The following is a 20,098-nucleotide window of genomic DNA, read 5'->3' as shown; positions in this document are numbered from 1 at the left end:
CTAGATCTGGAATGTCCCGCACCCATATTTCAAAGTTCCAGTGTTCATGTCCCAGCTTGACTTGTTCTACCCTCACTCATGACCTCATCTCAGCGAGGTATTCCTTAACCTCCACCCAAGCAAAGTTAGACTCCCTGTGCTTTAGTACAATGCATTCTCTCCTCCGCGGCAAGCACCACTCTGGAAATTACGTGTTCAAGTCTGTCTTCCTGCTGGGTGGTAGACTCTAGTAGCCCCAGATATGATTGTCTTGTTCACTGCTGTGTCTCAGGTGCTTCCTGCCTCCCAGGGACCCGTTCCATGTTTGCTGGTAGACTTTCTACGGTCAAGGTTGAGGTAAACGCGTGGCTCCTTGGGGAAAAGATATGATGGCTTCCCACTGCCCAAGGGATGCAGCCATGGTACTGGCTCCTTCTGCATGGTCCTCAGATATCAGGTGCCCCCAGGCTTGCACCTCACAGTGGCAGGGGGTAGAGGGCAACAGTGCAGAGAAAGATCCCACCAGCCCAGCTGGGGAAGCTCATGGACCTGAGAGGCCACTCTGTAAGCCCAAACTGCATCCACTCCTCCCACCCTCCTACTCTCTGCTTGGTGTTTGGGACAGAAGAAGGAAGAGATATTTAAAGGCTCTAAAAGCAGGCTTACACTGTTTAGGTCAGGAATTCCCAAGTCCAGCGGTGCTAGACCAGGACCCCTGGCAGGAATTCTGTCATTCAGATCCATAAGCAGGTATCAGCAATAAACTTCTCTACCTCCCTCCTTACCTTCTGGGCCACTGTTTACCTTTTTCTCTGTTGTGCTCTGTGGTTTTGTCCACAAGTTATTCACTGACTGTTTACATGTTTGTGATCAGCCTTCTCCTCTAAAAAGCAGGCTTTGCAAGGCCAGGGCATGGCCAGGATAGAGCAGGTGCATGGTAGGTGCCAAACACCTTCCATTTGATGGAGGGGTGAGGGTAGTGGACTCAGGACTTTCCTCCCCTATCTTCTTGCGGCTCTTTATTTGGATTTACATTAATTTTGTGCCATGTGAGTCCTTATGTAGAATAATCACCCACATCTTTTAAGGTTAGCTGAAGAAAAATAGAAAAATTAAAACATTCATCTAAGTAATTTGATTTGGCACTGAGTTTTCTCCAAAATTGCCTCAATTCTTTCCTCTGCTTTGATGATGACAGTCTGGCTTGAAAGTGCTCATAGATAATATTTTAATTAAAACTAGCTGAAAACAAGCCTACTGTACTGTTTAAATAACTGAAGAGGAAAATGTGGAAAAATTGATGACTTAGAAATGAGGCAGGGAGAAATATTAGAAAAGGAAATAGAGGTGTAATTATATTACACATTTAATGTTGCTAAAGATCCAAGAATAAAAACTTTTATGAATATTCATTGTATATTTTCATTCTAAAAATTTTTATGAGCCATGATAGCAATGCTATGTATTTATTGGCTCCCCTTCACTTTTCAGAAAATGTGATATTTGTTTTACTTGTTTAAGGAAAAAGAAAACATGCAAGAACAGGCCCAAGTATAAATGGGAATGTTTTATAGAGTGTTTAGTTTTATTGATTTCAAATATTTCTCAGTATGTTCTATATTACCACTGATCTTTGTATTTACTCTTTATATCATATAGAAAGATTAATTAACTTTTGGGTCATAGAGCATTTAGTCTTGGGTTGTTATGGTCCACTACAGGATATATTTGACACTGGAATAAGTTGAGTCCCTTGAATTTCTGGACTGGGCTTCCAGGCAGGGGAAACATTTAAAAGTGCATCTTCTTGCTCGTGTGGCTTTAGCTCAGGCTGCTCTATTGAGAACTTACTAATGGCAAGATGATGACTCAGACAATCATTTCACACACAGAAGGGGTGATTTAGCAATGAATGTCTCTCCTGTTGTTGAAGACAGTTATTTTCATGGATCATAGACAAGGTCCTAGGAAATGTTTTATGAGTGTCATTGTGGGTGGGGCTGGTGGGCTGGGTGACATCGGCTGTTTTACTAATTCCTGACTCTACTCCAAATTCATCCTTCATTACCTGATCTGTGAAAATGGAGAAGGACCTCTTTAATAGTTTTCCTTTGCCAGCTGGTCCAATGTCAGTAGAAGATTGTCCTTTCGGGCTCTTGTGGCTCATTTGCCGGGCTCCTGGGGAGCAAACGTCTTCTCGTTACTGTCCAGCAGTGTGGTTTTTCCAGCATAGGTGCATGCACAATGCATGCACCTCTCTCCAGCATTTTGCTCTAGATTGTTTTCTGCAGATCTGGATATGAAGAGTACCTGGACAGCCAGGAACTGCAGACAGCATAGGATGGACCCACCCAGGCTTCAGCTCTTTGCACCCACTCTCTCCTTCGCTTCACGCATAGGCACACTGAGACTGTCTGCCTGACCTTTATGCCTTGAAGAGGCCCAGAGATGCCCAGGCCCATGTGGTGCACAGAAGTGTGCTGGAGTCTGGCCTCTTCAGGTCACCCACGTGACACCCTGACTCTCTCTGGGTGCACCTGTCAGCCTCAGCTTTCCTGCATCCTAGAAATTTGCTTCCTGTGGCCCTCCTGACATGGACCCTGTGTGCTTTGGGTGTCACATCTGTAGTGTGCTTTGATTCTCTCTGCCTGCTCATCGGCCTCAGTTTGCCTGTGCCCCAAAAGAATGTTCCCATTGGCCCAGTGACTGTGGACCAGCTCTGGCCTGAAAAAACCAGCAAAATTCTCCACCATCCAGTGGGTACAGCCCTTCATTAAGGTCTGAGCCTTCTTCCAGGTGTGTCTGTCTTTGGGTACTCTCCCATAGCTCTAGGCTGTCCTTGAGAGCTCTCTTTCTATCTCAACACTTACTCTCCTATCCTATTTCTTAAGAAATAGGTTAATATTTTACATTAAACTTACCTTGTTTAAATTATGTTGTGCTTCGCATTTCCTGGTTGCACCCATTCCCCCAAAACCTTCCACAGAGCCTCTGGAACTCTATCTCTGTGATCATCGTCATCAATACAATTATTGCTACCATCCTCATCTAATACTTACCAAGTGCTAATCAATGCCAGGCAGGTGCTAAGCATCTAACATGGATTGTTTCATTAAGTTTCATACACCCACTACATGACTGATCTTACTTTTGTCCTCACCTTACGAGGTAATAGATGCTTTCAGCGGGTAAGTCACAAACCTAGCAAACAGGAGAGCCTGGGTCTCAGGTTACTGCCTAAAGTCTAGACCTACAGTGTCCAATTCTGCAGTTACTAGTCAACATGCAGTTGTGGAAATTTAATTAAAATTAAATAAGATGAAAAATTGAAGGAGGTCTTCAGTCACCGTAGCCACATTCCATGTGCTCAGTAGCTACATGTGGCTAGTGGCTACTGATTGGGTGGTGTGGGAATAGAATATTTGCATTCTTGCAGAAAATTTTGCTGGGTGACACTGCTGCACACCAGTACTTTCTCTAGCTATCTGTGGTGAAGCACTTGTTATTTTTTTCCTTTCAATTTTATTTTCAATCCATTCCATATGGACACTTTTGTAAGATAAAATAAAAATAAATTGCTGAGGGAGAGACGTGAACGGCCGTAGCTGAGGCGACAGAACAAGATGGCAGCAGCCCTGGAGCTGGTGACTGACTGCTCCCAATAAGCTATTGACTCTGCACCACCACAGCAGCTCTGGGCTGGCTCCAGAGACTGATATCTCCCAATAACAGAATTTGGAAAAAAAAAAAAAAAGCAAATTAAAATCCTTATTTGTCATGAAAGTGACCCAAGAAAATTGTCCCCTCTAGTATCTCTTTGGGATCACCCATAGAATGAAGGTACTGAAGGGTGGCATCTGACCCTTCTCTCATTTGTCCTGTGGGGTTAGCATCCCATCAAGCCCTTACACGGACAAAAGGTCCTCTTCAGTCACTGCTGAAGCATTGATTGCTCTTGTCCACCTGGTACCTTCCGATGTGTTGGTCATTCCTCTATTTCTGGGAAATGTGTAAGAATCTAGGAATAATGTTACGAACCTAGTCTGATGTCATTACAAACCTTAAAGGGCTACTTTTGGCTCCATGGTGTCTAACACTCCCTGAGATTTTGTGCCTTCCTGGTACCATTCTCTGGGAAACAGGGCAAAGATTCCTTCTTCTCTCAGTTGTCCCAAATATGCCTTGGAATTTTCTGCCTCTTGGAGGCCCTGCACCAAATTAGATTACAGGATACCTCTTTGGGGAGATAATTCTCCGTGGTCTGATGTTTATGCACATCTTTTTACCAAAGGATATTGAGAGCTTTGTTCAAAGATGTTTGCATAACAGACAACCTTGGCAGTAGAAAAATAGTGACTCCCTCAAGAGAGATTTAGAAACGTCTTTCTTTGGAGAAATTCCAGAGTAATAAAGATGATGTCTTTCTCCACAAGGAGCAGGGCCAAGTTAGCTAGCAGCCCCTAACTATGTAAGACCAGCATCTCCAAACCTTGCAGTTCCTCACGTGTGACACAGATCCACTGTGGGTATAGCATTTGCTGGGCCCTGCCTGCACATCACAGTCATGGGACGTGGGGTGGGTGGGGAGGGGACCCAGTGCAAACACGAGACTCATGCTTCTTGCTGTGTCAGAAGCAATGACTTGTCTGCATCCATTTGGGCTCTTTGTCTCCTTATGGACAAAACCTGTGAGGTGTGGCCCGTTGACCTGGCAGCTGCAGTAGCCTTGCTGTGCAAGTAACACTGGACTGCTGGGTCGTCTCTCTGGACCCTGCCTACTTGTATGCTCTCAGCTCCATCTTTCCCCACATCTCTCCTCATTGCTTTGTCATGATGAGCTTTCCCTGGCAGTCATTCATTCCTGATTCACTTTCAGTAAATATTGTTGAGAACCCACCATGTGTCAGGTACTGCTCTAGGTGCTATAGATACATCAATGAACAATGCACCCATTATTTCTACTTTCACAGAGCTGCACTGTAATTGGAACTGTGTGGGGGCAAATGTTGTGAAGATGGAAATCAACCAACAAGTGCTGCACAAATATCAGAAGGTGCAAGTGTTGCATTGAGGAATAAAATGGTGTGATGGACAGACGGGGACTGTACCGTCTGGCTAGGTTGGACGGCCATGGAAGGTCTCTGGAAAGGCTGAGTTGAGATTTGAATGAAATAAGAAGGAATGGATCATGAGAAAACTTAAGAAGGAAGTTCAGGCAGAAAAAATAACTAGAGCAAATGCCTTAAAGGACGACCAACTTGGCAAGTGTAGAGAGGCTGGAACTTAGGGTGTGTGATGAGCTGAGGCAGGGAAGGAACATTCCAGGTGATCAAAGGCGCCAAAACCAGAGCAAGGGGTTTAGCTTCTATTTTGTGTGTTATAGGAAGTCATTGAAAAGTTCGAAGCAGAAATAAATGCTCTAATTTATATTTTTTTAAAAGATGATTCTGGGCTTATAGAACAGGCAGTGTAAAGGAGACTTGGAATGAAATTTAGCTTGTGCTTGCAAAGTAGATTTGACAGGATTTGCTGATAGGTTAGATGTATGTGGTAAGGGAAAAATAGGGAAAAGACAAAATGTCTTCTAAATTTTTGCCTTGAACAAGGCAGGAAGGTAGTGTGGGTGCTGGAACTTATAGGGAAATAGAGGTAAGAGGAGTTTTGTTGGGGTGAGTATCATAATACCTATTAGACATGCATGCAGGCATGGCAAGTAGGCAGCTGAATGCATGGAACTGGAGAACAAAGACGTTTTCAAAGCTAAAGATGGAGGATTGTAGCAAAGATGCTACTTTCAATCTGTAGCATTGAATGAGCTGAACGAGCTTTCTTAAGAAATGTGTGTAGAGAGGAAAGATTTCCATAAAATTTGTTTGGCAATAGGGCAATTATTGTAGCTCTTTGCAAGGGGGATCTCAGTGGGACAGAAGGAGACAACATCCTGACTGGGGAGAGGTAAGCCAAGACTAATAGGTGAGAAAGAACCAGTGACTATAGATAAACCTTTAAAAAAAAGTCTTGCCGTAATGGCGACTTATGAAATGTGAGAGCTGGAAGATGATTGGGGGGCAGTCAAGGGAGGGCTTTTATTTTAGTAGAAGAAACAAGATAGGGGCGCCTTGGTGGCTCAGCGGGTTAGGTATCTGCCTTTGGCTCAGGTCATGATCCCAGGGTCCTGGGATCGAGTCCCTTGTTGGGCTCCCTGCTCAACTGAGAGTCTGCTTCTCCCTCTACTCCTCTCACCCCCGACCCCTGCTTGTGCTCTTTCTCAAATGGATAAATAAAATCTTAAAAAAAGAACGAAGAAGCAAGATAATATTTGTAGGTTGATAGGGATGATCCCTTAAAGAGGTAGAATTTATGAGACAGGGGACAGAAGGGCTTAACAACATTTTCTTATTGGGCTTAGGCTTTTGGGAAAAAAAAAAAGAGAGAGAGAGAGAAAGAGGGAAAATAGCAAACTATGTCTGATTCCCTTGAGGTGATGAATCCACAAAGGGTCATACACGTAGGTAAGGCTGGGGGAGAAGAAAAAAAAATTCATATTTATCAGCATTACCCCAGACACTAATACTAAATCTGTTCAATTCTGTTCATCTTCAGCATCACCACCCTCATTCAAACACCCTCATCTCTTGTTGGGACAACATACACTTTCTCCACGTCTCTTCCACCCCGTCCCCAGCCCATGCCCGTGTTCCTCCACATGCAGCTTCCATCCAGCTGCCAGAGGGATTGTTTTAATACTTAAATTCAATTCTATTGCTCCTCCAGGTTGAGTGCTTTAGTTGCTTCCTATTACCTGTGAAATAAACCCATTATCATGGCTTCCAGGGCCCTATGTGATCACAACCAGCCACTGACCCACTCTCCTGCCTCCTTCACACTACAAATCCCCTGAGTGACAAAGCTCTAGCCCACCTGGCCTTGCTTCCCTTCCTCCAACAAGCCAAGTTCTTCTTGCTCAACATGATTGCACCTCTGAAATCTCTGCCTGGAAGGATCTCCTTACCAAGTCTAGCTAGACTAGTCTCTTTCTATGTTCTTCTTCCCTACCTATGCTTCTACCGTAGCTCTCTGTATAATACTCATGGCACTTATCATCTTTTGTAATTATGCATTATTTACTTGTTCTTGATCTCATTCTGCAGTGAGAAGGCAAGAAGTCTTCTGTATTTTGTTCACCTAGGTACACTCAGCATCAGACCACTACTGGCACGGAGTAGGTTTTTGAATGATAAATTGTATTTTATACCCATAACATTATCATGGAAACTTATATTTTGAAAAAAATCAACATTTTGATTAATAGTTATTATGATAGATATAGTTATGTATGCTTTCTTTTACATTTTTAGAACCTTTTGGATTTTTGACTCAGGGCTTTGGCCAGACTGGTCACAATATTCAACTTTATACATTTTTTTCCATGACTTTATTAGTATGTTCATGCTGACATTTAATAATCAATAGCGCTATTGCTAATCATTTTATTCACCATGATTTAGATAGATAAACAGTGATTTAAAGTCAACAATTAACAATATTGTTTTTTAGTTATTCTCAAGCCTTATATAATTATATACTTGAAGTAGAAATTGAATTTGTGCTGATAGTAGAGTTATTCTCATTGGAAGCAGCTATTTCCCGTAAAATCTGTGTAAATATAAAAGCCTACACTACTGCTCTCCATTTCTTATTTTCCATTGTGTAATGCTCATCCCTCAATATTGAGAATGCATGTGAGTTGCATTTAAAAAAAACAAACAGCAATTTACATTATTAGGGGCTTCACCAATATGAGGTAAGTCTCAGGATGGTGACAACAACAACAAAAAATAAAACTCAACAATAGTTTAGTTTAAAATAGGGAATCACAGTGAGTCTGTGGTTACAAATAAGAATCCCCTTAAAAGAATTAGTTCAGGGGTCCCTGGGTGGCTCAGTTGGTTAAGCATCTGCCTTTGGTTTAGGCCACAATCCCAGGGTCCTGGGATCGAGCCCTGCATCGGGCTCTTTGTTCAGCAGGGAGTCTGCTTCTCCCTCTGCCTGCCGCTTCCCCTGCTTGTGCTCTCTCTCTCTCTGACAAATAAACAAATAAAAATTAAAAAAATAAAAAAGAATTAGTTCAATTTTGATGAGAAGCTGATCTTTCTGCAGGGTTGATCGAATGCAGCATTTAAAACTGCAGAGTCTCTGATCTCTGTGAGTGGGTAGGATTTGCAGGTCAGCTGTTTGAGAAGGACTTACCCATTTTCCACTAAAATATCTGACAAGTTTGGATCTTTGTGGATTTAAATTCCCTTAAATGTAGAAGGTGAATAAAAGGCTGGTGTGTTCTCCTCTGTGACTATTACTACAATGTCAACTTGATAAAAAAAAAAACAAAACAAAACCTCAATCTGGTTTCCTCAACCATACAGATATTTTATAATACGTTAATGAAAACTTAGATGTTATGTTCCAGTATTAATAGCATGACACGGTGTACATAGAAATATAGGAATGCAGAAAAATGTTCAGTTTATTTGGGGTGAGGGTGGTAAAACGGGCACAGTTATACTTTGCCCTGCTAACCTAATGCGTTTTAATAATGTTTGATTGCCAGCTTTATGAGTAACGACTTGACAGAAGATTAAAAATAAGTCAATGAAAGGATAGTTTAGATTTCCAAAAATCAATTTATATATGTATGTATTTTTTAAATTAGTTAATTTATTTTAAGACAGAGAAAGAGCAGTGGGGAGGGGTGGAGGGAGAGAGAGAGAATCTCAAGCAGACACTGTGCTGAGTAGGGAGACTGATGTGGGGCTCGATCTCATGACCCTGAGATCATGATCTGAGCCGAAACCAAGAGTCGGATGCTTAACCAACTGAGCCACCCAGGTGCCCCCAATTTATATATATTTTAAGAACTTAAAAAAAAATGAGATGATAGAAATTTGAGCTTATTCATTTGTTTTCTTGATTTTTCCATTTAGTAGTAATTGTCTGATTAATTTTTAGGTGTCTGTGTTCAGGATACTCGTATCTGTATGCTAATGATGTGATATTTTGGAACAAGGTCACAGATGCTGACAGAGTAAGTCCAGGAATAAATTATTCCTACTGGCACCGTGTGAGAAAAGAATAATTTTTAAAAACACTAACGTCTATCAAAGCTTAGAACAATCGAATTTCTGTCTCAAAATGCATTTTAAAAAATTACACCGTGCTGTTGAAAACTGACATTTTGTTATTTAATCACATCCTATTTTAGGTGATGCACTGAGAGGACACATTACCATGTACATTTTCTCAATATTAAAGGCCTTAAAGTCATAGAATCATAGATTTGAGAAGTACTTTAGGAATCATCTTGTCAAATGCCCTTATTTTACAGAAAAGGGAAGGGAGGCTCAGAGTGCAACAGCCAACCAGTGCCATGGCCCTGGGGACGGGCAAGTCTTTCCCAATCCATTTACCCATCTTTGGAAAAATCAGCCTCCAACACTTCCACTTAGCTAATGAGTGGAAACAGTCGCACACATCAGATTTCAGAATCCACTTGTATTTCCACATCTTACATGCTCTGTTGGATGCTTCTATCTGCTCTTTTCAGTTCTGCTCCCTACTTTTCCTGGTCCCTGTATAGCTACACACACATTTCTAGCCCTAACCGCAGAAATATAAAAGTGGGTCAAAAAACGAAGAAAAAACCTGTCTGTGATTGTCTCACCATATCAGAGTAACACTAGAATTAATCTAACACGTTTTTATGTTAATGGTTGTTTTGCTGCATATTAATATAACAACTTAATGAGGAAAATAGGATATTGACATCTAAGAATAAGAGTCTCTTTTTGTATTTTAGCAAGTGTTGAAATCATTGAGAATTCTTAGTGAAAATATGGGCTGCATTAACACTGAATTTCTTCAAAGGGTGATTTTAGGAGGCTCTGCCCACTCTGAACACCAAATTCTTGACTCTAACAGATGAGGAAGGAGCTGGACAATCTAGGTAGTTATTTGTATTATAAATATTTTTAACTTTCTGTATATTATGGTGTTTTGACATCTTAAAAACCTTTCTGGCCAGGGAGAGACTGTTCCTCACTAGGCTAACCAATCCCTAGAGATGTCAGAGGTATCAGCCAGGAGTATGTCTATGATATGCAAGCAATCCAGAACCAGACCACCCCTTTCTGGCTGTTAAGCCCAGGAGGCAATATTCCTCTGCCTTATTCATCCCAGGGCTAGGTGCCAGCCAACTAGGGACCACCTGCATAGCTTCCAGTCTACCCGGATTTTGCCATGGACTGTTCACCCTGCCCTACCTTTCCCACAAAACTTCAGTCAAGGCATGGTCTGACAAACCTTTCCCTAGCTCCTGTCTTCTGCCTCCTGACCGCCCAGCTGTCTTTTGCATGAGGCCCTGTAAGACGTGCTATGCCTCCTGTCTCTAGGACCTGTAAGTACACTTGACCCTTGAACAACACAGGGGTTAGGGCTACTGACCCCCCGCACAGTTGAAAACCCATGTATAATTTTTACTCTCCCCAAGATTAACTACTAATAGCTTATCATTGACTGGAAGCCTTACCAATAACACAAAACAATTAACACTTATTTTGTAGGTTATATATATTATATACTGTATTCTTACAATAAAGGAAGCCAAAGAAAATGTCATTAAGAAAATCATAAGGAAAAGAATATACATTTACTGTACTGTAGTATACTGTGTTTTCTGCAAAATCTCTGCACATAGGTGGGCCCACGTAGTTCAAACCTGTGTTGTACAAAGGTTGACTGTGTAATAAACTTTGTTTTTTTCCTGAGCCTCTCCTGTGGCCACGTCTGACCATCTCATAAAAGAATACAAAAATTATTTAATATAATATTTTATTATATGTATTATATATTATATACAGTTATAATTATATATTTTATATTGTTTTGTTTATTTTGTTGTATATTTTATGGAGTGATGGTAGCTGCTTTTCTTGGAGCTTTGTGAAAATGGTATTTGTTGAAAACATTTGCACCTACACTCTGGAATATGAACTATATAATTTTATAAATATAATAAATGTAGGTTGAATATAATAAAATATAAAGAATGGGCAGTTGCTCTTCCTATTATTGCCCAATTCTTTTTCAGTCAGCAGGTGTGGGTAACCCCCATGCGAGTCACCTTCTGTGTTCTGCATTCTGACTTCCCTAGAAGCATTATTTACACCCTTTTTTCTAATCTGGGACACAGAGAATTGGAGCCTTTGCTTGTTGTGCCTTGAAGTGCATCTCAGGACAGTGGCCCCCAGGGTGTCCCATTGTCAGAACCCTCCCACTGCTCCCTCTGTGAGAATTCTTCAGCGGTGGGAGCTGCACCCTCTTTTCCTATGGGAGGAGTTTTCGGCATCTTTTGCTGAAGGGAAAGTTTTAATGTTTTGAAATCTGATTTTAAAAAATGAATGTTTCCCTTCCTCAAAACTGGCAAGCACATGATGCTCATGCCGAATTCTGACGTGATCCTTAGGTCAAAGGATCCGCCAGCCCTGCTACGTCCAGCGTTGCATGTGGACCAGCATCGTTGCCTTACCTGGGAGCTTCCGAGAAACACAGAGTCTTAAGCCCCACCAAACCCACAGAATCAGAACTGTTAACAAGATCTCCAGACGATTTGTATGTATTTAAAGAGAGAGAGAGGCACTACCTTTGTGTGTTACTGCTTAGTCACTTCAAGCCTTTTACCAGAGCCATGAACTGTGAAGATTAAGTACTCTTGTACTAAACTTAATTAAATTACCAAAATGTTAGTTGGAAACAGGCACAATAATGTACAAAATAATTATTTTGCGGCACGGTAATTAGGCACAAATGATAAAAGAATTACCATAAGTATTAATTATATAATCATATTATATACTTTTCTCTCTACTTGGCTTTTATTTCTAGAACTTTATTCAGCTTCAAAAGGCTATAATATCAGGAATTGTTAAGTCATTGCCAGAAAACTCTTACCCACACCAACTGCAAAAATAAGTCTTTAAGAAGTGAATTGTCAATGGGGCACCTGGGTGGCTCAGTCGTTAAGCGTCTGCCTTCGGCTCAGGTCATGAGCTCTGGGTCCTGGGATCAAGCCCCACATCGGGCTTCCTGCTCAGCAGGAGGCGTGCTTCTCCCTCTCCCACTCCCCCTGCTTGTGTTCCCTCTCTCGCTGTCTCTCTCTGTCAAATAAATAAAATCTTTAAAAAAAAAGAAGTAAATTGTAGAAATGAAGTTTTTTTCTTGTTACAATTAAGTTACACTGTGGCAGTATACACTATAGTGTTTACACTATACATTACACTTGGTAAATACTCAATAACAGTTTTTACTTTTGTTGACAAAGGTAGGAGCCTCACCAATAAATGAAATTCTTTTTTTTTTTTAAAGATTTTATTTATTTATTTATTTGACAGAGACACAGCGAAAGGGAACACAAGCAGGGGGAGTGGGAGAGGGAGAAGCAGGCCTCCCGACGAGCAGGGAGCCCGACACGGGGCTTGATCCCAGGACCCTGGGATCATGACCTGAGCCGAAGGCAGATGCTTAACGACCGAGCCACCCAGGCACCCCTCAATAATTGAAATTCTTTATGCAAATTCTCCTTGGCTTTCCCCAAGGTTTAGATTTACGATAATCACGTTAAGCTCCTACTGCTCATGCATCCAGGCATCCATGAGATGTTTTGATTTTCCTTAATCTTGGTTAGATTTGCAGGTATCATTGACATACTGAAAGTAGTTAAAAATAGAGTAGAACAATCAAAATGAGAAAAGAAAAATATGCAATGACTCCACAATGCTATAGAGCAAAAGTTTACAACATGGGACAATTGTTCCTGCAGGGGAAAATTGGAGACATCTGGAGATGTTTTTGGTGTCATGGCTAAATTGGGAAGGAGGTTGGAGGTGATAATGGCATTTGGTGGGTAGAGGCCAACAATGCCACTAAATATCCTGCGATGCCCAGACAGCCCCACAACAAAGATTATCTGGCCCCAAATGTCATAGTGTTGAAGGTGTGAAACTTTGCTGCAGAAAAAAACAAAATGCCACTTAGAAAATGGAAAAGGGTCCAGAGCTGGAATGGCAGCTCCCGTGTCTGCAGGAGCAGAAAGAGAAGGGGAAGAAATGAAGTCACAGTGGGAAACCAAACCAGTCTCCTGTTTTCCCAAAGCACGTCTAGTTCAGGCATATTATATTTGAGGCAGGGGAAGCCTAGTCTCAAAACCAAGAAGCATATTTCTTCTTCTGTGAGTTCCCATGATATGTGAAATTGTCTAATTCCTTTAATTTCATAATATTGGACACATGGCTTCACGATTCAAACACCCAAAGCTATTAATGGATTTAAATCTATCGATTGAGGATTCATAGAGTCTTCCCTACTCAGTGCCACAGAAGTAGGTGAGGACCACAAGAAAGAGTCTTCAAGAATTGGGATGTTTCAGAATGACAAATGTTGCAACCTTGGTGTATATGCTTAACTCATTGTTTGTTTTCATCTGTCAGCAGATAAAAAGAAGTCATACACAAACAAAATTCAAATAAAATGATATTCCTTGCATTTCTTTGATGCCATCAGTCCTATCACTGTTAAAAACAACTTAAAGACTTTCTGTAAAGCGATAAAAGGCATTATAATCATCCCTCATTAAATGTTATCTTATTTTTATTGGCTAATTAACAAGATAAAGCCACAGAAGAAATGCAGGCCATCCCCGCTGACAGATTTGATAGTCATTGTGGATCCTCAGTTGAGGTTGGGGGCATTTAATGACTGACAAAGTAGACTTTACGACATTAATAATACTTGCATAGTGCTTTCTGCAGTATTCAGGGTGATGAAGAAATAGCCTGACAGAAATCAAGAAGAAATAGGCCTTACACAAACTGCAGACTTTGTTGCATGGGCTGCAAAGTTGAATGAAGCCTGAGAAAAATTTGGTTGTGTAATTTTCAAGTGAAGGGGTAAGGGAGTTGATGGGAAAAGAAAGATGGATTTAATGGGAAATATCATACTTAAAATGATGCAGAATAGAATTGGTCAAGTGAGGACTAGAAACACTCTTGGACATGACTGACCAAAAAAATGGCCATCACCATGTGCCTTTCTGTAACTTCTTTCCACCTTTATTATTCCAAACTTGGTTTCAACTGAGCAAAAACAACATTTAAATATTAATCATTCTGAGCAACTGACTCCTGATTCAAAAAACCTGGCAACTATTAATAGAACAGATAATGAACCATTTTTTATAAAATCTATGAGCAGACTGATTAATATGTTTTGCATGTTTATTGAGAGAGAGGAAAGGGAAGAAGATAATAAGTGCTTGATGAACGTGTTCTGCTGCAGAATCAGTGATTACGTCAATTTCATTAGATTGTATTTTTTCCCCTTGTGCTGTTAATATCCAAATAAACGAAATGCAAATGTGGGGTATAGTTAGTTAAAAAGTATCTGAATTGTTTAAAATGCTTTCTTTTTATTTTTGTACATTTTCCAGAGGTTTTGGGTTTAAGGACCTATTATTCTGTTGGGGCTGTGCCTATTTCATTTTTTGTGCTTAGATGTTTTTGATTTATTTCCTTCCAATCACCTCAGGACTTTCTGTTTTTGTAAATTCTTGTGTTGAGTAGCTCATTTTATTACTTTATTAGCTTAAACCGTGCTCATTTAGAATTATGTATTCACTTTGCATATCCTAGTAAGTCTGATTTGTCACGTTCTCGGTTTCTTTTTCTGGTAACTTAATATATACTTTTAATTTTATTTTTAACAATGGGAATTTCCTGTATCATATACATAGTAATAGAGAGAATCGTGAATCAAGATCCCATGTACCCCTGGCCTAGATGCAATAATTGTCAATGTTTTGCCAATCTTTCTTGTATCCCAACAATTCTTCCCTTGCAGGATATGATGCCGCTTTAATCAGAAATACTTCAGTTTTGTAATTATTTTTATTGATATCTTGACCCAGTATATTTGACTATTTATTGATTTTCCTTATTCAAATAATCTTTATTTTTAATAACATGCTTATTTTTTTAATCTAGGCAATGCACATTTTATTTGATTATTCTTATTCTTAGGTATTTATTGTCTTCTGTCATTGGCGATGATGTCTAACTGGTGATTGCTGGTTCATTTCCTTTCTCTTTGTATAATAATTCCTGGTTTTTAAAATATTTCATATGTTTTGTGGAATTTATTAAAGCAGAGAAAATGTAAAGGAACAAAATTCTCTTAATTTCAGACACAGTAAAACATTAATACTTCATGATATATCTTTCCCAGCCATTTTTCTGTATCAATTTGAAATCACACTCTATATAGCATTGTTTTTAGGTTGGATTTCAACTTACAGTACATCATAATCATAGCATCTCATCAAAATTTACTCACTGACGTCAGCAATGACTTCCTCATTCCCATCTCTTGGACATTTTCTGGGCTTTCTTTACCCCAATTTTTTTGATGCATGTATTGTCATCAGTCTCCCCACCCGGTGTCTCTTTAGCTTCCATACCTTTTCTCTTTCTGCTTCCCCTTGAATGGCTCTGGCTTTTCCTTCTTAAGCCTCTAAAAGTCTCAAATCCTCCCTGGCCTTCTAAATGTCCGTGTTTTGTCCTTGTTCTATTGTCTAAGTCCACACAATCTCTTTTCTTCATCTCATCCTTAATAGAGTGGCTTTCCTTCTTACTGGAATACATGGATTCAAGTTAAAAATTCATATATAACTGAAGAATCTCCCATCTGAATCTTCAACATAAAACAAAACTAAACACATCATTCCCTTCTGTAGGTTTTGTCCCCTTCCTATCTTCTCCACTTCAATATGCGACCCTATTATTCATCCAGTTTTCCATGCAAGAAATCTGGGCATAAGTCATTTCCTTTCAGACATGTTGTCATAAGAATGTTTAGCTCTTTCTTGTTGATTTGGAAAAAAACATTATTTATAAATGATACTAATATATTTAAAAAAAAATATTTGACTGTAGGACAGCCTGGGTGGCTCAGTTGGTTAAGTGTCTGTCTATTGGTTTTAGCTCAGGTTATGATCTCAGGGTTGTGAGATTCAGCCCTGAATTGGGCTCCCTGCTCAGCATGGAGTCTGCTTGAGAGTCTCTCTCTCCTTTTTCATCTACCCCTCCCCTTGTGCTCTCTCTCAAATCAATCAATAAAATCTTTAAAAAAATTTGACTGTATTTCTTTTTAACTGATGGCATGAAAATGTTTAATGTAATCATATGTGTCAATCTTTTGTGTTTTTTGCATTGAATTTAACATTTAGAAAATTTTTTTCTGAGTAAGAATGTTTTAAAATTAAAAGTGTTGTGGAAATGATGACATAGGAGGCTCTTGAATTCACCTTCTCTTACAAACACAATAAATCTGCAGCTACACACGGAGTAATTCCCTTTAGAAGAAATCTAGAAACTAGTTGAATGACTCCTACACATTGAGTGAATGAGAAAATAATACATCAAAATGGGTCAGAGAGGCTGAGACACACTGCACCATAAACCCTAACCTCTGGGACACCTGGGTGGCTCAACTGGTTTAGCATCTGAATCTTGATTTCAGCTGTAGTCATGATCTCAGGGTCGTGAGATCAAGCCCTGTGTCAGGCTCTGTGCTCAGGGTGGAGTCTGCTTGAGATTCACTCTCTCTCTCTCTTCCTCTCCCTGCAATCACTCTCTGTCTCTCAAATAAATAAATAAATCTAAAAAACAAATTAAAAAAAATAAACCCCAACCCCTGGCACAGCAACCTATAATTGAGAGGGAAATCACACCTCCCAGCATCTCCCTGAGGAGTGAAGGGCTTGGATCCAACCTCTAGTGCCTCAACTTTTAAAACTTGTGATGGATGTGAACCCAAAACATCTAGCCCTGAAAGCCAAAGTGGCTTATGTCCATGAGACCTACAATACTATAGCAAACAAAGAAACAGTTCTTAATAGGCTCACAAGGACTCACTGTGGCAGTCGCCTGAAGGCTAAGCACAGAGGCAGAGAGAAATGTCCATTTCTCAGTCTTTTTCTGAAAAAGACCTATTTACATATATTAGAAGCTTCAGCCTGAAGATCAGGTTTTTAACTTAGCACACATCTAGAGGATGATTGCAAGATGATTGGGAGACTGAGAGTGCTTGCAGAAGCCATCTCCACCCTCTCTTTTTGCTTCACTTTGAGGTGGGGTGTGCTGCTATTTCCCTGAAAAGAGCATGAGACCATTTCTGGTGCTCTGGCTTTCATGACTGCTGCCAAGAGGAGGCACCACTTGATTCCTTGGCTCTGACAAGCCAGTAGGATTTGTGTGTTCAAGTCTCACAGGTCTGCAGCAAACAAAAACCGTTGTTGACCAGCTATTCTCCCAGGGCTCAGTGGGGAAGGGTCAAAAACACTCTTCTCCCAGTCTTCCCCTGAAGGAGATATTTTTGCATAGTTGAAAGGCTGCTGTTTGAGGGTCCAGCCTCTGAGAATCTGCAGAAGGTGCTGAGCTCCTCCCCTTTGGGACACTGATAGGTCCTGGTACACCCTCAACTTCTGTTTGGAATCCATTAAGAACAAAATAGGTGGCTTGGATAATCACAAAGGCTTAAGACACAACAAAGAGGTTGGGCCAGGCTAAGGATAAGTTGATCTCCTATGTGCCATCACCCCTGAAGACTAGGAGAAGTGGCTGTTTTACCTTTTGCACAGAAACCAACACAGAGAGCCAAGGAAAATGAAGAAATCAATGTCCACAATAGCCAAACTGTGGAAAGAGCTAAGATGTCCATTGACAGATGAATGGATAAAGAAGATGTGGTATATATATATATATATATATACAATGGAATATCATGCAACCATCAAAAGAATGAAATCTTGCCATTTGCAATGACATGGATAGAACTGGAGGGTATTATGCTGAGTGAAATAAGTCAATCAGAGAAAGACATGGATCATATGACCTCACTGATATGAGAAATTCTTAATCTCAGGAAACAAACTGATGGTTGCTGGAGTGGTGGGGGGTGGGACGGATGGGGTGGCTGGGTGATAGACATTGGGGAGGGTATGTGCTATGGTGAGTGCTGTGAATTGTGTAAGATTGTTGAATCACAGACCTGTACCTCTGAAATGAATAATACATTATATGTTAAAAAAAGAAGAAAATAGCAGAAGCGGAAGAATGAAGGAGGGGAAATCGGAGGAGGAGACGAACCATGAGAGACTATGGACTCTGAAAAACAAACTGAGGGTTCTAGAGGGGAGGGGGATGGGGGAGGGGTTAGTCTGGTGATGGGTATTAAGGAGGGCATGTTCTGCATGGAGCACTGGGTGTTATACGCAAACAATGAATCATGGAACACTACATCAAAAACTAATGATGTAATGTATGGTGATTAACATAACATAATAAAAAATATGTCAAAAAAAAAAAAAAGAAATCAAGGAATCCATTCCAAACAAAAGAAGAAGACAAAACTACAGAAAAAGACTTTAATGAAAAGGAGATATGTGATCTACCTGATAGAGTTCAAAATGATGGTCGTAAAGATGTTCACTGAAATGTGGTAAAAATGTATGAACAAGTGAAGATTTCAACAAAGAGTTAGAAAATATAAGTACCAAACAGAAACCACAAAGCTGAAGAATACGATAGAGGGGTTCAACAGCAGACTAGAAGTGGAAGAAGGGATGGGTGAATCTGAAGACAGGGCAGTGGAACTCATAATCAGAGGAGAAAAAGAAAAAAAGTAAGACGTATGCTTTAAATATCTTACAATTTTGTCAATTTTGCTTCAATAATGCTGAAAAAATAAAAGTTATGTATTCATTGTACAAATATCGCTAAAGCAGCCATGTAACAAGACTTCTACTAAATATCTGTGAAAACAAGAAAATAGATGCAAACATTACTACATCAGACTAGTGGAAGGTTTGATGCCAGAAGGTGGGAAAACACCCCCCAGATGCATCCAAAACAAACCTTGCTTCAGTTCACACCTCTTGGTACAGGCTCCCTCGTGAAAGAGACAACATTGGAATGAAGATCAAAATGCTTGACAATTTCTTCATTGCTTCCTGATTTAAAGACCCAGAGTCTGAATTACTCAGAAAATTGCATCTTCCTTCTGTATGGCCAGAGGGAACCTAGCCACCTGTGACCTCCCCTGTGCCCTGCCCCTTTGTAATTCCTTAGCACTTTCCTACAACTCTTAATGCATTGAATCATTGGTTGCTTTTATGTTCTGTTTTGTTGTCTTTTCTTTTTCCACTAGACAATATGCTTTTTGGGGACAAGGACTATTTCTTAATTATTTCGGCATCTCTACTGCCCTAGCATATTGTTTATGACATAGGAAGTTCATAATAAATGTTTGTTGAGTTGGATTAATGCAGTTTAAATTAGTGTTTTGTCATTGTAGGAAGTATTCTCATATATTTGCACAGAAAAGATAAAAGTGTACTTATAATTCATAAATAGATGTTTTCAATATATCTTTATTATTTTTTTCAAAGTGTAAGTTTTCAGAAAATAAACACACTCATTAGGTTTATAAATAAAAACAAAGCAAAACACATCTGTACCTGGCTGTGCCATGAATTGCTTAATGTAATTCTCAAATTAATGCATTATCTCTTTGAATAAACAACTGTCTCTATAGTTCTGGTTTCTGTGAATGTTTACACAATTTCTCAAGCTAAATTAGAAATCTTCTTAGTTCCTTCTTTGTATTTATGCCTTTTCATTGCTAAATTCCATTTTGTTCTTTTATTATTACTTCATTGCAGAATCTCATCTTTTTATATTTAGCTTATAGCAATGCTGTATTAACTGCTTCTTCCCTTTTTGTTTCAATTTTTTGGTCTTTAATTCAATCTACATACTACAACAAAATGCATACATGACTAAATCAATGCTTTGCTTAAAGCCAGTTGATGGTTCCCATCACTTAGACTACTCCTGACTTAACTTTCATGACCGTACTTGCTTATCACTCTTTAAATATTGCCTGTCATTCCTGCCTTCTCCCCCCAAAATAATATTCTAAGAACACATTTTTTGAAGTCATCTAAATATTGTCT

This window comes from Zalophus californianus, chromosome 12 (genome assembly GCF_009762305.2).
Source record: "Zalophus californianus isolate mZalCal1 chromosome 12, mZalCal1.pri.v2, whole genome shotgun sequence".
NCBI classification, from domain to species: domain Eukaryota; kingdom Metazoa; phylum Chordata; class Mammalia; order Carnivora; family Otariidae; genus Zalophus; species Zalophus californianus.
The sequence above is the reverse complement of the archived record's forward strand: the minus strand, read 5'-3'. Positions refer to the sequence as shown.